Here is a 6838-nt window from a genome sequence, read left to right as displayed (position 1 = left end):
ACCTACCCCTCACAGGAAACTTTGTGCTATTTCAGATTTTCAATACACTCCATTCTGTGTGATTTATAAGCGTTTTGAAAAGTGGGGACATAGGGTAATGTCCTGAAAAGTCACCTTCTCCTTTTAATACCTATGTCATACCTTTGTCATTATACAAATGTATGTCCTCATTTGTCACAAAAATGTGCACACACACACACACACACACACAGCACTATTATACACACACAAATGAACTGGTGTGGCTGTTACAATACGCAAAATTGAGCCAGAAGACACAAATAAGAGGCTGAAATCAGATTTAATATCCTCTGATAAAGCATTCCTGTTCATATTTGTTGCATTTTTGTTGAACTTTGATGTTATGTGTAATAAAATGTATTTCTTTGTGTCCAGGTTTGACTGTAGTAAAATTAATACAAAAAACTAACTGACATTTCAAACCAACATTTCAAACAAAACCTTTACAAAAAGTTGTCTTTGAGAATGTCTAAATATAAAACCAAATCCACAACTGAAAAAAAGTATTTATGTCTAAAAACAACTAGAGAATTTATAAGCCTTTTATATAGATCTCTATAGGAATCTAGTGGCTAAACCACAGCATTTCAGAGGTTTTTCTTTTTTTATTCCCACCAAATGGCACTACTCTGCCTTCAAACGTTGGATTTTAAAGGCATTGTCTCTATTTTAACATGAAATACTGCTATAATTGAAAAGTAATAGAACAATATTAGAAAAAAAATTGTATTACAGTATTTTCAATGGGAAAAATCGATCATAATTATTGCATAAATATTAAAGGTAACACTTTATTTTGATGGTCCCTTTTGAACATTCTGTTGACAATAAGCAATGTTGCACCTACATGTCTACTAAATCTCATCAGAGTATTAGTAGACCGTCTGCTTAATATCTGCTAACTCTATCTCAACAGACATTCTACTAACTATAAGTAACTTTGCAAGTACGTCAACTTATTCTAACCCTACCAGTCTACTAATACTCTAATGAGTTAATAGACATGTAGGTGCAATGTTATTTACAGTCAACCTAATGTGTTAAAGGGACCATCAAAATGAAGTGAAACCATATTAAATAGTACCATGAAATTCTATCAAAATACAAAAGAAAAAATATTATCGAACAAAAAAATAGAACACTGATTTCACTGAAAATAAAATAAAAAAAAGTTTCATTTCAGGTGTCTTTTGACCGTGAACAGTACCAGAGGGTTAAATGAAAATGTGTTATATTTTAATTTCATGTTAAATGAACTTCAGAGAAGTTAAGTTATCCTTTTTTATTTAATTTCATATTTACTTCAGTTGTCTCGGAAATGTAGGTAGAGTGTACTGCTGAATACTGACAAGCATTTATGGAAAACTAAAGTAAAGTTCAATGTAATTTCGGTTTAAACTTGTATGTTTTTAAATATATTTGAAATCACATTTATAATGATGAAGTTGCAGTTTATTACATTTAAATATCTAGTACATCTATGTTTAGTACACTTTACAAAATTTAATACATAAAAATAGATTATGTTATGTAACACACTTCAGATAAAATTATAATCAAGTACTTTACATGTGCTTTAGTGTGTTTCTGTAACGATCAATCCACTGAAGGCAAGTGTAGTGAAGAACCCAAGTGCAGTTTATTTACAGTGTGATCCAAACATCCAAACAATAATCCGTGACTTGACTTGACATGAACAGACTTGACTAAAACAGACTTGACGAGGCATGAACAGACTTGACTAAAACAGACTTGACATGAACAGACTTGACGAGGCATAACAAGACTAGACTCACCGACAGCGGGTTACAACATCAATACACGACAAGAGACAATGGCAACATGATGGCTACTTATAGCAAACAAGAGGGTCACATGACAAGAACAAACCAATGGGAACAAGGCACATGACTAAAGCAACCAATGAGAACATAACACAGACAAGGGAATCACATGACTAGACAATAACCAATGAGAGCATGACACATACACAAGGCAGAGAGACATGAGGCAAGGGAAGCATGACACAAACAGGGTGAAACAATTACAAAATAAAAGACATGGAAAACATGAACATGACAAAACCCAAACACCACATTACATTTCCCCCCCTCTAAGGGCGGCTACAGACGCCCAAACATAACCCAAAAAGTCCAGGAGGCCATGGTGGGGCAGGCAGATCGGGGAGCCATGGCGGGGCAGGCAGATCGGGCAGCCATGGCGGGTCGGGCAGCCATGGCGGAGCAGGCAGAGCAGGGCGGCCGGGTGATGACGGCAGAGCAGGAAGCCATGGCGGAGCAGAGACATGGACAGACCACTTGACTGTGACAGAGCAAGCAGAGAGTTCTTGAATGGCCTCCTTGGCCGTGAGAGGACAGACAGGGAGTTCATGAACGGCCTCCATGGCTGTGACAGGGCAGACTGTGAGTTCATGAATGGCCTCCTTGGCCATGGCAGGACAGACAGTGAATTCATGAATGGCCTCCGTGGCCATAACAGGACAGACAGTGAGTTCATGAACGGCCTCCGTGGGAAGCCTGACACTAACAGCAGGAAACAATTACAAAATAAAAGACATGGAAAACATGTACATGACAAAACCCAAACACCACATTACAGTTGACTAACATACTAAAGCACAATTAAAATATTTGATTGTAATTGTAACCGTAGAGTGTTAACTGTTATTACATTTACAATTAATATATTTTAAATGTACTAAATCACAACTTTTTCATTACAAATGTATAACTACAAATATATTTAAATAGTTCACATACATGTTTCAAAGAAATGACAATAAAGTATATTTTAGTTTACCATAAATACACTTTGTCAGCAGTAACACTTGAACCATATTTCAAAGATAATAGAAGTTAATTTATTTATTTATAATTATTCCTCTATAATGATGTACTGAAGTGTTACTTAAGTGGGTAAAAAAAAACACTCTAAAGTTTAGCTAATTGCACAATTTAATTTAATAAATTAACCTATAAAATAATGTATACAATATAAACTGTAAAACAAAATATAATATACTGTAAATTAAATGGAGAACATCTCTTAATGGAGAACATCTCAAATCAGCCACTTAGGAGGATCCATTTAGCTTGTAATATTGTGCTTGCTCTGCAACCAACTGAACCGCTGACCTTAAGGATCTCAGCTGCTATGCCCCAAAGCTGCTGATGTCTCTTTCAGGTCCATTAGTATGTCATATAGGCCACAATATTGATCCCAGTCCTGAAGCTGCTCTAAAGTGTTACTTCAGGTGAAGCTGAAACGCTCAGCTTCCGCAGCATTCGTGAACAATTTCTCCAATGAAGCAATGCAGTTGTCCAGCCTTTAATATAAAAGGTTTAAAAATAAAAATGAATTTAATTACATTTAGAGTTAATCACCCAGGTATACACAGCATTGTGCAACAATAAATAGTTATTCCGTTTTTTTTTTTTTTTTTTTTACTGGTTAGCCTGCAGCATCTCAAAAACTCTACAGGCTTAATGGCCATGACACGCCATTCTTGAATATCGTCACCGCAGCCAAACACAATTTTTTAATCCTCTCGCCTCGCTCCACCAGCAATACGACTAAATTACAGCCCTGCTTTATTGGATCAGTTACATTTCAGGCAATTGGCTCTCCAGTTAGTGCTTTTTGACTGGCCCGTCACCCTCTGTCGCCTCCTGAGGCCTCCCTGCTCACCAGAGGTGATATTAATCAATCCCAGCTCCACATGTGCAGAATGTTAAAGATGATACGCATCTGGTGACGTGAAATATCCCATGAGTTTTAAAGGCTGTTAATAGCTGATTTGATACTAGTGGTGGGCATCTATACTGTGCAACAGTAGAGATTTTACAACATCATTGTAACATAGTTTGTAGATCGGGAAGAAGGAGGCGGGAACCGGCGAACGCTCAAAGAAAACTTTAATAAAATAAACAAACACAAAATAGCGCGACAGCCCCTCGCGGACGACTGCCGCGCACAAACAGAACCAAAACACAAAATAAAGTCCAGGCCTGGTCCTCTCTCGTCCAACACTGTCGTCCCTCCTCCTTTTATCCTTTCGGAGCTCCTCCGTGGGACTCGAGACCGGTGGGTAGCACAGGTGTCGTGCATTAGCATTTACTCCACTGGCCTCGCTCCGTGGGGCTCTCGGCCCCACCCCTCTCGTCACAATAATTTACACAGAGATATAAGTATTTGAGATTAAGAATTCCCACTATATTGTGCTTTATTTTGTAAACAGCCTAGCTGCAATTGCTGTACCATTGCATATGAGAGCAGCATGGTGGAAAATAATGTAAAAATACAAAGTCAAAATGAGTTTTATTAAGTTGTTATTGAGGGGTTTTGTTAGATACATTTGACAAGAAATGTCACAACTTGCCGTTATAACCTTGCATGTAACTTGGATTCCTATCCTGTTAGAATAACAAAAGAATATACGATTTGTCTAAAATGGACCCTCCCAAAAACACTCCTCCAGAGCCACAACTTCTGCTTCGTAAACTTCAGATTTAATAATTGTATCATGTGTATGTTAAATAATTCCAGTCATTCACAATCAGCACTTGCTTTACGGGTCTTTTCTTCAGATACCGGCGGGCCCCTGGAATCATCCTCCATCATGGCAGTGATTTTGTTACTATAACATCCTATACTATAACATCATTGTATTTTTACATTGCTTTATGCTCCTCCAAGTAAACTGTCTGTCCACACTGAATGTGAAATGTAGCATGATGTGACAAAATCTCATTCGATCATTTCATGCCTCATATAGGCCTACATTTATATGGAGCAGTATTTTGGACAAATGCATGGGGCACTACACTTTTCATTCCATTGACTTCCATTCATATGTATGCGATTGTGGGAGACAGGAAACAGGAAACACAAGCTTATTTGAATTTTGCTGTTTTCCAAAGTTCAAGTTTGGTGAATTTGTATGTGAAGATGTGTGATTTGTGGATGAGGAACCAAGATGACGTCTGTGTCTTCGGCATGCCGTCTGCTGCTCCTTTTTTTGGTGTGTATGGATGTCTGTTTGGTTTTGGAAATGCGGCGCACTTTTGATCTATGACCGACAATCTCTACTGGATATTCGCGCCTCATTTATGGACAGTTTTAAGTTGGACGTGGAGTGCGTTTTTAATCAAACGCACAGGAACATTTTAATGGATATTCCCGGTGTGTATCCACTGGTGGCCTCTCAGCACTTCGTGGAGAAAGCATAGGAGGAAACGCGGGTGTCGGGGAGGACTTACCATCAAACTGAAGGCACACCTTCGGGCTGGCTTCTGGTCTGGCCTTTCCCGCGAGTCGTTCTGCCGCAGCCCTGTTGCCTGGCGGCCGCTGGATTTGCCTTATGGGTGGATTTGACCTGTTCTCGCCGGCACAACGGAGTGACTCTCGACATTGCTTTCTCCGGAGGTAATTCCCCCACCAAAAATGGCTCTAATCAACGCTCGATCTTTGGTGAATGAGACTTTTCTGCTAAACGATTTCTTCACTACTCATAGTCTGGATTTTATGTTCATCACTGAATCCTGGACCAAGGTTGGTGATTTAACTCCTTTTTCTGAATTGGTTCCGGCTGACTGCACCTTTTTTAATTCTCCCCGCCCGAACAGGAAAGGGGGTGGACAAGTAACTATTTTAAAAGACTCTTTTCTTGGGCGCTGTCGGTCTGTTTCAGTGGATGTGTTTTCCAGTTTTGAAGTTCAGCTTCTCCAGCTCGACTGGAATGGTCCTGTTTTATTGGGGGTGATTTACCATCCCCCTCACTCAGCAAAGGACTTCATACAGCAACTTACTGAATTTATCAGCAATATTGCCATAAAGTACGACCGCTTTTTATTAGTGGGCGATTTTAACATCCATGTATGCTGTCAGTCTAACCCGTTATCGAAGGAGTTTCTCAACCTTATTGACTCTTTTAGTTTGGTTGAATGGACTCCACTCATGTTCAGGGCCATATTTTAGATCTTGTACTCTCTCATGGGTTTGCCGTTTCTGATATTGAGATATCTGATTTCCTGCTCTCTGACCATAAGCCGATTTTATTTTCTATGTCTCTTCCTAATCTTTCTCATTTTACTAAGAAAGCTGTAACGCTGTCTCGGTCCTATTCTTCTAAGTTTGGGTCAAATTTTAATCAGTGTTTTATGGAGTCTTGTTCTCATCTATCTCTGGATCTACCGCTACCTGACCTGGATGCTGACCAACATCTAAGTCTTCTAAATTCTACCTGGCTGGATGTTTTAGATGTCACTGCTCCGCTCAAGCCCTATAAGCACAAATCTAAATCTGTTCTGTGGCAAAATTCTGATACTCGACTCTTACGACAAGCTTGTAGAAAGGCTGAGCGCAAATGGAAAAAGGATAAATTACATATTTAATTTCAGTTGTTTAAAGAAACAAAAAACTTATCAGTCTGCTAAGTCTGCTAAGGCTACTTATTTTTCTGATTTAATTTTTAAAAAACATTCTGCTCCTAAAGTTCTGTTTTCAGTTATTAATTCTGTTGTTAATCCTTCTGTTACCACAGTGACTGTTGCCTCCGATGCCCTATGTGAAAGCTTCTTGAGACACTTCATTGATAAAATCTCTAATTTGAGACCCAAAGTCTGTTCTCTCCATATTAAACCCCCTCCTTTTTCTCTGCATCCTGTTTCTTGGGATGTTTTTGAACCCATTTCCTTACAATCACTCAAAGACATCATTGCTAATATTAAACGTCTCAGGTTACTTATGTAACCATTGTTCCCTGAGTAGGGAACGAGACACTGTGTCCTCTAGGGGT

The 6838-nt window shown here is 38.8% G+C and overlaps 1 protein-coding gene across 1 annotated transcript in view; it reads right to left on the bottom strand.

The window, feature by feature from the left end:
• The window catches only part of LOC107689936 (potassium voltage-gated channel subfamily H member 1-like), a 74012-nt gene that overhangs the window by 39274 nt on the left and 27900 nt on the right, over positions 1-6838 (bottom strand). The window lies entirely within an intron of this gene.

Source organism: Sinocyclocheilus anshuiensis, unplaced genomic scaffold, assembly GCF_001515605.1.
Source record: "Sinocyclocheilus anshuiensis isolate Anshui unplaced genomic scaffold, SAMN03320099.WGS_v1.1 scaffold345, whole genome shotgun sequence".
NCBI classification, from domain to species: domain Eukaryota; kingdom Metazoa; phylum Chordata; class Actinopteri; order Cypriniformes; family Cyprinidae; genus Sinocyclocheilus; species Sinocyclocheilus anshuiensis.
This window is presented reverse-complemented; position numbering and strand designations above follow the sequence as displayed.